This window comes from Rhea pennata, chromosome 2 (assembly GCF_028389875.1).
Source record: "Rhea pennata isolate bPtePen1 chromosome 2, bPtePen1.pri, whole genome shotgun sequence".
In the NCBI taxonomy this organism is placed as follows: Eukaryota; Metazoa; Chordata; class Aves; order Rheiformes; family Rheidae; genus Rhea; species Rhea pennata.
In genome coordinates, this window is record NC_084664.1 from 133231261 (window position 1) to 133243715 (window position 12455).

Below are 12455 nucleotides of genomic sequence, written 5' to 3' on the forward strand. Positions count from 1 at the left end.
CATGATTGAAAGCAGAAACAACTAATAAATAAAAGATAGTTCAATATCTTGCTAGTAAGACTGAGTTAATAATAGATATTTTTAGATTAATAATAAATTAACAATCTAATTGCAAAATGTTTGGTATTTTTAATGAGAAATAAAGCCTTCAAAAATTTTTTTTTTGATATTTTTCAGCAACATTTTTGATTTTGCATTAATTTAATGGTTTTGTTCAAAATGAAACTTCCTTAAAGAATAAAATGCTCAAACACAAATTTGGCACTGCTCCATTTATTGACAAAACACAAAATAAAATAAAACACGGTGCACTGAAATACAGCTAAGCTACATTCAAGGAACTTTGATAATTTAGAACAAAAAAGTATAATATATGGCTGCTTTACATTGTTTTAACCATATTATTGCTGTTAAGAAGAAAAATGTTGCTGGTGGATTACCAGCCAAAAAAATCAAAGAGTATAAATCAAAACCTTGAAGAGACAAATAACTGTGTATATGTACAATCGAGCCCAAATGAGCAGAGTGTCAGTTATATGAGCTGTATATATAGCAATGTTAGGAGGTGAGTAGTTATTTAAGATGAAATACAATAATAAAGAGGAGGTGGAGAAGCAAATCCCCCCTTTTACCCTCCAAACAGGCAATTCTAAAACATGTCTGTACCAAGATGGTTCTGCTAGGATTATGTCTGCTACTTTCTTTCACAGAATCACAGAATGGGCAAGGTTGGAAGCGACCTCTGGAGATCATCTAGTCCAACCTCCCTGCTCAAGCAGGGTCACCTAGAGCATGGTAGACAGCGTTGTATCCAGGCGGACCTTGAAGATCTCCAGAGAAGGAGACTCCACAACCTCTCTGGGCAACCTGGTACAGTGCTCCGACACTGTCACGGGGAAGAAATTCCCTCTCACGGTCACGCGGAACTTCCTGTACTTCAGTCTGTGCCCATTGCCTCTTGTCCTGTCACATGGGACAACTGAAAAGAGTTTGTCCCCATCCTCTTGACACCCTTCCTTTAGGTACTTGTAGACAACTCAGTCTTCCCTTCCCCAGGCTGCAGAGGCCCAGCTCTCACAGCCGTTCCTCACAGGACAGGTGCTCCAGCCCTCTGATCATCCTCGTAGCCCTACACTGGACTCTCTCCAGTAGCTCCATGTCTGTGTTGTCCTGGGGAGCCCAGAACTGGACACAGGACTCAAGGTGAGGCCTCACGAGGGCTGAGTAGAGGGGCTGGATCACCTCCCTCTACCTGCTGGCAAAAGTCTTCCTAATGCACCCCAGGATACCTTTAGCCTTCCTGGCCACAAGGGCACATTGCTGACTGACAGTCAAGCTGTTGTCCACTATAATCCTTTCGTTATAGGAAGGTGACCACCTTTTCTGCAAATATTGAAAGAAGCATCTTATATGCTTTTCTAAACCAGACTGGAGGAGACAGTCTTCTTTCAAAGGAAAAAGCAAGCAACAAAGACATGGCCCATTAAGAGCAAGTGTACTGCATCCAGTACCACTTTTATTGTAGGAAAACAGTAAGTGATAAAGTGAAAGACTGTTATAAAGAACATGTGGGATTTACATTAGGACATACATGATACCATGGGTTTTCATTTAGAATTACTACTTAAAGATCCAGCTCAGTCTCTCACTAGCTTGAATTTAGAAATTACAACAGGACTGTAAAGGACTTACGGCATAAGCTGCCTCAAAATAGGGTTGTTCGGAGGTATCAATGTTGCACAAAAGCTTCTAGTATCATACTATCATCTTGAAAATCAAGATGAATAATAATAAGGTAAGATAAACAATAATATCAGAGAAGAGTCCAATATTTCTCAAAAACAAGCAAATTTATATATAATATATATATATATGAATAAATGAACAAACGCTCAAAACATTGTAAGCTCATCATAAGCTCATTTAAGTTTATTTTGCAAGAAGTAACACATTATGTAACACCTGAGGTACTGGACAAGCAATTTTATTACACTGGTATAGGAAAGCAGAAAAAAAAAAATTACCAATATGTACTGATTTATCTGCTCTGTTTCTTGGATTTGAACTTCTCAAGGTGCTGCTATATTCTGGCTGACATTCCATTATTGCATGGCACACTCTTTTTGGTCATCCCATGTGACAGGACAAGAGGCAATGGGCAGAAATTGAAGCACAGGAAGTTCCACCTGACCATGAGGGGGAATTTCTTCCCCGTGGGAGTGACGGAGCACTGGACCAGGTTGCCCAGAGAGGTTGTGGAGTCACCTTCTCTGGAGATCTTCAAGGCCCGCCTGGATGCAACCCTGTCTACCATGCTCTAGGTGACCCTGCTTGAGCAGGGAGGTTGGACTAGATGATCTCCAGAGGTCCCTTCCAACCTTACTGATTCTATGATTCTACGATTCTGTGATTATTCATGTTATATACGTGACAGCCACTAACAAGGCCTTTCACCTGCCATTTCTTAAAGAAACAGATGTTAACAAGTTTTTGCCAAGTAACAATAGAACATGAAACACATTATATACTTAATGCATTTACATAGCTTATTACTCGAGGGTTTACTGTTTACAATGATTGATTAAGCCATGACAAGTTAGCAGTGTATATACTTGTACAGCTTTGATGTAGCAATTGACTGTTGTGACTGCTTTCCTCAGCAGAAGTCTAAGCTTTCAATTTCTGACGAGTCAGGAAGAACCTGCTCAACTGTAATATGTACACACACACACACACACACACATATATACACACTAAGTTTCCATATATCCTAGTGTTAAGTTGGCAGCTTTTTCCTGTGTTATCTGCACATGAATCTACATATAATACCAGTTTTGTAACTGACTCTACATCAATTAGAAAGTTATGCATTTTTTTTATCTGCATGTGACTAACAGCTCTTGCAGTTCAGTCAGAAGATGACAGAATATCTTAAATTAGTGACTGTAAGATACTGTGTTTTAAAACGTCTCCAATATGCTGCACACTGCTCTCCTCTCTTCTTAAGCAATCTTTTACAAGAGCTATGGAGTTGGCTGATCCTGGAAGCTGTCAAATTCAATATTAAATGTTACCAAATCAAAGTTGATGGCTGAATAAAGTGAGGAGTGCATTTATGTCATCCTCTTTAGACTCTTCTTTCCCAACTGTTCACTGATCCCTCTTTCTACTTGAGCACAGCCTTTTTGATGTAACAAAATTATTTTGCCCGAGTGATTTGCATGAGATCCCCAAACTACTCTACCAGATGTGGATTTTGACCTACAGTTTATTAAAGGGTGAAAGTATGCAACTAACTAACACAAAATCCAAAAGTTTTGTTTCATTTCATGCATAGAGGAAATTCATAAAAACAAAATTTATTTGAAAATAAACTTTTGCTTTAATTTTTTTTTCAAAAATTGTATTTTACTGTCAACACAAGGAACCTGATTACAATCAGCAGGAAAGTCATTCACATTGTTGTAAATCAGCATTAATGGATCTACTTCTATTCATTGCTGAAAGTAGGAGCTGCTTACTTAATGGCTCCTCTATTCATTCTCATAATTGTTGATCAACACAAAAACCAGAAAATGAAAATCCAAGTTACAGAGTAGCCTTTGTTGAAAGCAAACATTCTTTAGCCAAACACATTTTAATAGCATAAAAAAGGTAGTAGTAAGATGTCAGTGGTGGTTTATGTAATAATCAAGAGAAGTGTTTCTTTCTGTGAAGGACAACCAGCTTAAGGAAAGATTTTCAGAACTATATTACTTCTAAGCAATCTCAGTGAGAGAACGATTAGGTTGTGGATTTTATTTCAGTTCAGGATACTTAACCAAAACCTGGCGTAGAAGGAGCAGGTATGTCTAACGGATAATGTTCTGTAGAAAACACAAACTACTTTAAAATATTATTTAACAAGTTTTAACTACTAAGCAAACACATAGAAAAAAAAGAATTAACATTCTTAATATTTCCAGATATTTGATATAATGGATACATAAAGAGGTCAAAGATACAAGCTTTATGTGAAACCTAGGGCCTATCTCATAAAAGAACAGAAAACTTTAGATTCGCTAGATTATTCTCTTGTCTCTAGTTCAGTATCACAATTCTTATGTTTAGTATTCAGTGAGATAAGAACATGGCATTTTCTGTCATTGCATAGTTCCTCAGAAATATACTGCTACACTGCCTTTTAAAAAATATTAGTTATTTTTAGTAGAAGCATACTGATGTGTCGAATTAAATAATGAAAAGTAATTCAATAACTTGTTTATAATCAGAAAGTTATTATATTTATATTACTTTTATACTTAATAAAACACTTTTAAGAGTTATCTTTGCATTGGTCAACAATAATCTATTGGTAGAGAGTTCCACTCCAGGAACTAACACTGGAAAGAAACTGCAAAAGAGAAGCTATTACTTTCCTCTTTTTTCCTATTTTTTCCTACAAAAAAGCTTATGGATTTAAACACAATCAAATCTACTTATTTTTTTCAAAAATAGGGAGAAAAATTTCTTTCCAAACACCCTATTGAAATAGGACCTGGTGCTTGTTGTTTTATTTACTTACAAATTAGCAGAACACATTTACTTTGAGAGTAGCTTCCAACCCCTTAATTCTCCTCAGAATTATTTATTTGAATTATTATTATTTATTGCATGAAGCTCAAATTTGGAGAGTCATTCACTTATAAGGGTGAGCATTAAAGAAAAGGTCTGAGCTGAACATGAATTTGGGACACCGAAAATATGGATAGGACATACAACTCTTTTCTGGAATGATTATATAGAAAGGCACAGTAAAGTGGCTAATGTGTCTGGAATTCCAAATCACTAGGGAAAAATTCCTACATTTTAATTATTGTTAGTTTATGGTGATTTAGAGTGGAATCAGCAATAACTAAGGGTTCCCACTTAGTTATAGTTATTTGTTATACTATCACATAATATAATAAAAATTCTATTTCCAAAGATTCTGTAGTTATCACTGTTTTCTCTAGCAAGGCTTTACTATAGATAAATTAAAAGAAAAGGGGAAAGACTGTCAGGCTATCTTACAGCACACAATTAATATTAGGAGACTCAAACTGATATTGCTGTCCTCTTCAACAGAACTCATAAGAGTCATAGAAAATCATGCATTGTGTCAAATCTTCAAACAGTGGCAGAAATAGAAGCAGGGCTAGACACAAATTAATCATACCAACAATCTCCTCTTATTGTAAAAACATTATGAAAAGGATTTCACTCTCCTCTATAATAATTTGATAATTTGCATGAAGTGTTAAAAAGCATCATGCTTCAAAAAAACCTCTACATTTGACATACATAAATACTAACATCATTTGATGTAAATTACATTAACATATATGTTCTCCTTCAAGACTTAACTATACTGAAGATAATAAAAGAGATGTCAGGGAAGTTAAAATTTTAATTCAAATATTTCTACAGTTTCACTGTTAGCTATAGGTATTGCACCTACAGATCTTTGGTCCCTTCAGCAATTTATTACATTTGTCTTCAATTAGCTGTAAATTTGAGATGCAGAATTCAGAGGGATAATCATATCCAGGTAAAATATTCCCATTATGATTTTTAAAAAATCATCTGTTCATAACTTTAATCTTGTGACAAGTAGTAATAATTTTACTAGTTTGTTCAGGGCCATGTTAGGTTGCATAGCTGATGTGGGTGTGCAGCCTGCTTCCCACACCCTACATCAAACAGCCCCCTCCACAGAGCAGAAGACAAGAGCTACCTTCTTCCTGCCATGCTCAGTTGCTTCTTAGGGGGAAAGCAGAAGTGAAAAGTGAAAGTGAAAAGTCAGGAAAGAAGAAGCTTACTTATATGCAAAGACGGAGACAGAAAGAAAGATTTCATTGGGACATAAGAAACTGGAGTCTGCTGCAACTCAAAAGTCAGTGAGACTGAGAATACACCTGCGAGAAGGAACGGGCACAAGGGCATCACTGAGAGAGGTTTACTTACAAAGTCTTTTTATTGCTGTTAGGTCTCACTTTGAGTTCTCTTTTCAGAAGTACCTTAAAAGTAAGCTTTTTTAGAAGTGTTACTCATTCTTGCTTCTGTTCTAACAAAACCTAGCTTTTGCAGGTAAAAACTGTTTAAAAAAAAAAAAAAAAAAAAAAGTTCAAGAAAGAAAAGGCTAAGCTATCCAACTGTTTTTTTTCAAAATACAACCGCAAAGCTTGACAGCATCCAGAATGTGCACTTTATTTGAGTTTACTTGTCCCCAAGATTATGCTTCCCTTCTTTCTTCCAGGTTTTTGTTTGTTTGTTTGTTTTGTTGTTTTTGATTATGGAGGGGAGAAATACAGTCTTTTACACTAAGACAAATTTTATGTTTCTGCCCAAACTACTTTGACACACTTTACTAGTCAGACTCCAAAAAGTCAGAAGATAAATATTTATAGAAAAATAATCTCATATCTTTTCAATCTTAAGTCAAATATAGTTTGATCAGCTTTTAGATATTTACATATAAGAGCAAACATGATTTTTAATATATTCAAGCAAATGTACTATAAAGGTCGAACTAAAGAATACTCTGGCTAGGAAGTCACATATTTTAGTTATATACCTGACTCACTTTCCATATCTATCAGACTATAGGAAGACAGACCTGTATTGATCAGGAGAATTTCCTATGGAGAAGAATGATAGAACTGAAGTTAGCATTAATTTCTTTTGTACTAAGTACCTAATTTACAAGTTTGTTATTTTTTTTCTGAGAAGCTTGTGGGAGAATGTAAAAAAGATAGTGAGGATTTATGGCAGTTATTTTGGACCACCTGAATTGCCTGTAAAGGCAGTACATTAGAAGATGTAAACAAAAGATTGCTACAGCAGAGTTATTTCTTTTTTTGCTAGAAGCCCAGGAGAATTAAATTTCTTGAGAAAAGAGATAAAATTAGTAATTAAGCCTTCAATTAACTTTTTTTAATTAAATATTGGACGGTCAATCTAGGCAGAGTTGGATGAATGATTTCTAAAGTTTTGGTAGAGTCAATGAAAGGACAAAAAAGTGTTTCCGTACTACAAGATTAGAGTTGCCTGTGCTCATTAGGACTTCAGATATTGCCAGAACTGTTTCGAACCATCTCTCATTATTCCTACAATGACCTCATTCTGCTGCATCAACAAGGACACTCCAGATACTTGCCCTTCTCTATTAAATTCATATTGCCATTTGAGAGTTTGGCACAGAGTTATGTTGGCACACAGTTCTCTCTGTCCTGTTCAACTTCAGAGGGATCATTAGTGATCATACTGAAATTACATTCTTGAAAACATTTTAGAAAGCAGTTTCATGTGACTCAGAACAAAGTATTGACATTCATAGCTAGCAATTTTAATTCTCAGCATACAAGAGTAGAGCCATAATTTGATCAAACATCACAGACTTCCACCAACTCTGCCAGATGCTTGGTTAGTTAGGGACTAGCTCCCTGTCTGAGACTGTTTGTTCCTTTGCATTATCTGCTCAGGGGTGTAGTAGCTAGAACTTAGGTAGCTAGGATGTACAAAGATTTAAACTTTGTATCCAGCAATCCCTGGACATAAAGATACACGTGAATAAAAGAACAGTAACCAAAAAAAGCAGAGGTTACTCTGTATTCAGAAGGCCTTGTATGTGTCTTGCTATGCTCTGCTGTGTACCATTATCTCTGTGTAGGAAAAACAACATCTCCTGAAAGTACTGTGAACCTAGGTCAATGATATTAATCATTCGCAAGACCAGTCTTGAATTTTAAATCATTTAAACAGAAATGGGATATTGTCTTGCATCCAGTGATTTTATAAACAATATGCAGAAAAGAGGTAAGATCGTCTACCCTGAAAGACTCCAGAACTAGAAGGTCTACCTCTAGCAGGAGCATCACACTTGGAATGCTTGCCAGATTTCACTGTTGGAACTAGAGGTTCTCTGGTAAGAGAAAATGAGTGAGTCAGGGTATTTTCAAAAGAGCCTACAATAAGACATGGAAATACATGCAAGCTGAAGTATCTAACAGATCACAAGAATGTTCTTGTGTTCTTTCCTCAAACATACCTGCTATCAGGACTGCCTGAGGAATAGATCGGTGTAAGCTTACAGTCAAGTCTATGCAATTAGTGCACAGATGGTAATATAGCACCTTTCTTTTCTGTACGTATAGTTTAACAATTTCTATTTCTGGAATTCAAACTCAGAGAATTCAGTCAGAAACACTGTAATGACTCCACATTTATCTCTCTTATATCAAAGAAAAGATTCATTTAGAATATGAAGCTCTATGAATATGTGATTAGAGGGAGGTTACCATGACTCCTAGGTCTTCAGAAAGATGGAAATAAAACCACAGTGTTTACTTATAACCCAATAAAAGTCCTCAATGACTGATTCATACTAAATTTTGCAAAAAGATGGTTATTCTTTTATAATGAACTGTGGTTTAGAAGATATTTCAATTACAAACTCACAGAATGGTTGAGGTTGAACAGGGCCTTTTAAAAATCATGTAGTCTGATCCTTGGCTTAAGCAGGGCATGTAGAGCACATTGCCCAGGATTGTGTTCAGATAGCTTTTGAATATCTCCATGGAGGTAGACTCCATATCCTCTCTGAACAACCTGGTCCAGGGTGCAATCATCCTCACAGTAAAGAAGTTTTTCCTCATGTTCAAATGGAACTTCCTGTATTTCAGTTTGTGCCTGCTGCTGTCCTGTTACTGGACACTGCTGAAAAGAGTGTGACTCCATTTTCTTTGTATTCTCCCTACAGTTATTTTATACACAGGTCCTCTCTGAGCCTTCTTTACTCCAAGCTGAACAGTTCTAGCTCTCTCAGCCTTTCTTCATATGAGAGATGTTCCAGTCCCTTCACCATCTTAGTAGCCCTTTGCTGGACTGGCATCCATAGCTCCACCTCTCTGTTGTTCTGAGGAGACCAGCACTGGACACAGTACTCCAGGTGTGGCCTCACCAGGGCTGAGAAAGAGAGAAGGATCACCTCCCGCAACCTGCTTAGAAAGTTCTTCTTAATGCTGCTCAGAATAACATCAGAATTTTTTGCCATGATGGCAAATTGCTGCCTCAACCTGATGTCCACCAGGACTCCCAGTTCCTTCTCCACAGAGCTGCTCTAGGTCAGCCCTAAACCTATAATGATGCTTCATGGCAATATTTCTCCCCAGTGGCAGGACTTCGCAAATTCCCTTGTTGAACTTTGTGATGTTCCTCCCTGCCCATCTCTCCGGCCTGTCCAGGCCCCTCTGAATGACAGGAAAGCTCTCTGTTATATCAGCCACTCCTCCCAGTTTTGGATCATCGGCAGACTTGCTGAGGGTGAACTCTGTCCCTTCATCCATTCGCTGATGATTAAGCCAAACAAGACTGGACCTCCGGGGAACACTGCTAGCTACAGCCCTTCAACTAGACTTGTGCCACGGATCAGACCTCTGAGCTCTGCCCTGCTTCTGGTTGTCAGTCCGCCTCACTGTCCACTCATCTGGCCCATACTTCCTGAGCTTGCCTACGATGATGTTATGGAAGACAATGTCAATATAAGGATAGACAACATCCACTGCTCTTGCATTGTGTACCCAGCCAGTCATTCCATCATAGAAGGCTGTCAGGTTAGTTAAGTATTATTTCCGCTTTGAGAATTCATGCTGACCACTCTTGAGCACCTTCATGTTCCTCATATGCCTGAAAATTGCATTCACTCTGAGCTGCTCCAACAATTTTCCAGGGATTGAGGTAAGGCTGATTGGCCTGTAGTTCACTGGGTCCTCCTTCTTACCCTTTTTGAAGGTTGGAGTGACATTTATTTTCTTCCAATTCCATAATGGATTTGATTTTTAAGTTCATAATATTCACAGGGGGGAGTCCCTAAATATTTCACTTGATTCAAAAGAGTGCTGAACAAATACCTCATGACCTTATATGGAGCTGGCGAATAAGTATTAGTCATGCTGAATAGAGAGAAGCTCTTAAACATAGTGCTATGCTATCTCTAATTTAGGGGGTTTGCTGTATACATTATGGATTAAGTGAAAAAAAAAAACTTAATACAGTTATTACCTATAAACATTTCTTATCTAGTTAAGCTGATATGTGTTTTCATCATGTCAATCATGATCAGTACAGTTTACCAAGGTAGAGTGAGGGAGGGATATAGCTTGGATGTGAAAAAAAATAAAATAAAAAAAAATATTGTTTTTCATAGCAAATCTAAAGAGGATGAATTAAAACTCAAATTCAGCTGTAACTCATTTTTATTGCCAAGAATGTTTTCGCTTAATATAATGTATCCTTAACTTTTTGACAGGTACTTCAAAGAATTTTGAAAGCAGTAAACATACTGTTGTCTTGGACAAGATACAGAAGGCCAAATTCTAATCTTTTTCATTACTTGATGAATAAATCTTTCCACATATTCAAAAATATGTGAATTGAGCATTTCAAATAAAAGATGACAATAGAATGTAAGATCTCATTTATATTTATCTCATCCATAATTAACTACAAATCTGTAAGATGCTATATTTAAAGCTACACTTGTCAGCTGCATGTAAACTTTTTACTGTAATAATTTTAGCTATCTATATAATAGCCCTCTTGTTCCACATTTAGATACACCAAGTAAGCAATGATAAGTAGAAGTACAAAAGAAGCTTGATCCAAGTGCACATACTTATCCACATCTGTAAAAGTTCAACCTAGGTTATGCATAAAGACACACACAGGAAAAATTAAGAGAATACATAAGGTTATTAAATGAACCACACAAAAAAAATTATAGTCTTAAGCTCTGTCTTGTACATAAGCATTACAGATGTTATTCTATAATTAGAATATATGATACAGTACTCCAGATGGATAGTGCTCAGTTAATAGTGATTTTACTGTTTTTTTCTCCTCATTGTTCAGTTTGCAAGCCTCAAATCATATTACTCTCTATGTTACTAAATTATGCTCCAAAAAAGAATTAGTTTCCTTCTAAAATCTTCAACAGTACTCATCACTATAATTAAGTGTTTTTGAGGAAAAATCTTCATTTTTCTTTTTCAAATGGGACCAAAAGCACAGAAGAAAGCACAGAAGGCACAGGTCTTTTTAAAAGAAAGAAGAAAGAACTTTAAAAAACAAAGAAATTAACTATATCTATTTAATTGTTTGCCACCAAAATATATTTAAGGATTTGGGCATGAGAAATCAGGTCAGAATTTGTTTAGAAGATCTGTATTTTAGAGCAGTGAATAGTACATCAAAAATTAAGCACTGATTTTATTTGCAGAGCTATAAGCATGCAGAACTTCCACAAATTTCATTCAAACTAACAAACTGTGAACGGTAGAGAGCAGGTGATGATGTACAGAAGACTTTTCCAGCATAGTATAGATCCAGTATAGGATCCTATCTTTTGTGCTGGCACTCAAATAATCTTTTCCTTATTGTGTGTAATTCCCACTCTATGAAGGACCAGCTCTTCTGTTCTTTTTACTTCATCTTAGGTAACATCATGAATGTCTCTGAGTATAATGAGGAGCAGTAAATGCAGGGAAGTGCTTACTCACCCACTGCTGTTGGACTGAAGCATGCATAGCAAAGGTTGGAGTTTTTCCAAGTATGCTTCTGAAACTGCAATGAGAACATGCAACATGAAATTTCTTTCAGAGCCTTAGAACTGATCATTTTAACTGCAAGTCACTAAATTGAATCTTGTTTGATTCAAATCCTTCATCCAAAGAGTCCCCTACAGCTTTCAAGTGAAGTGATTGGAGAATTGCAACATTTTCCTCAAAAGATCGAGTTTGCAGAAGAAGCAGAAGAAATTTGGGGAAATGTTTTCCTCAAAAACATTTAATGCAAAGCCACCATCTCACATAAGATGTTTCAGGAAAAATGTTTTTATAAGCCTCTAAAATCACAGGCCTAAAGTGTATGCAAGAACACCAACTCTGTCCAGCATCATCATGACTAGAGGGAGACAAAACCCATATATTTTAATACTGAAGTACTAACTTCAAAAAGATTTAAGTAAATATTCTTCAATAATCTAATTCAGAATAAAGAATTTTTGGAAATGTGTTCTGAATGTGACAATCTGGAAGAAACTGAGAAAGAAATGCCATGACTTTATACAGCATCATTTCTTTCAATATGACAGCATGTGAAGATCACTGTGACAGATAACTTTATAGCCCACTGTTTAGGCACATAACACATAATAATGCATATAAATTTCTGCCCTCCTTCACACACATTCCAGATGATTCAAGAAAATGGATATTTATTATTAAATGGCATTTACCGTTAGTGCAGCTTGTCCTGTAGTCAACAAAGCAAGTTTTGTCTCAGAATCAAGACTTCTGCTGCTAAGAAGACATCCATCACTTACTTCTCATTTAAACAAATGAATGTTGGACAAATAACTTAAAAGAGAAGATATTTTC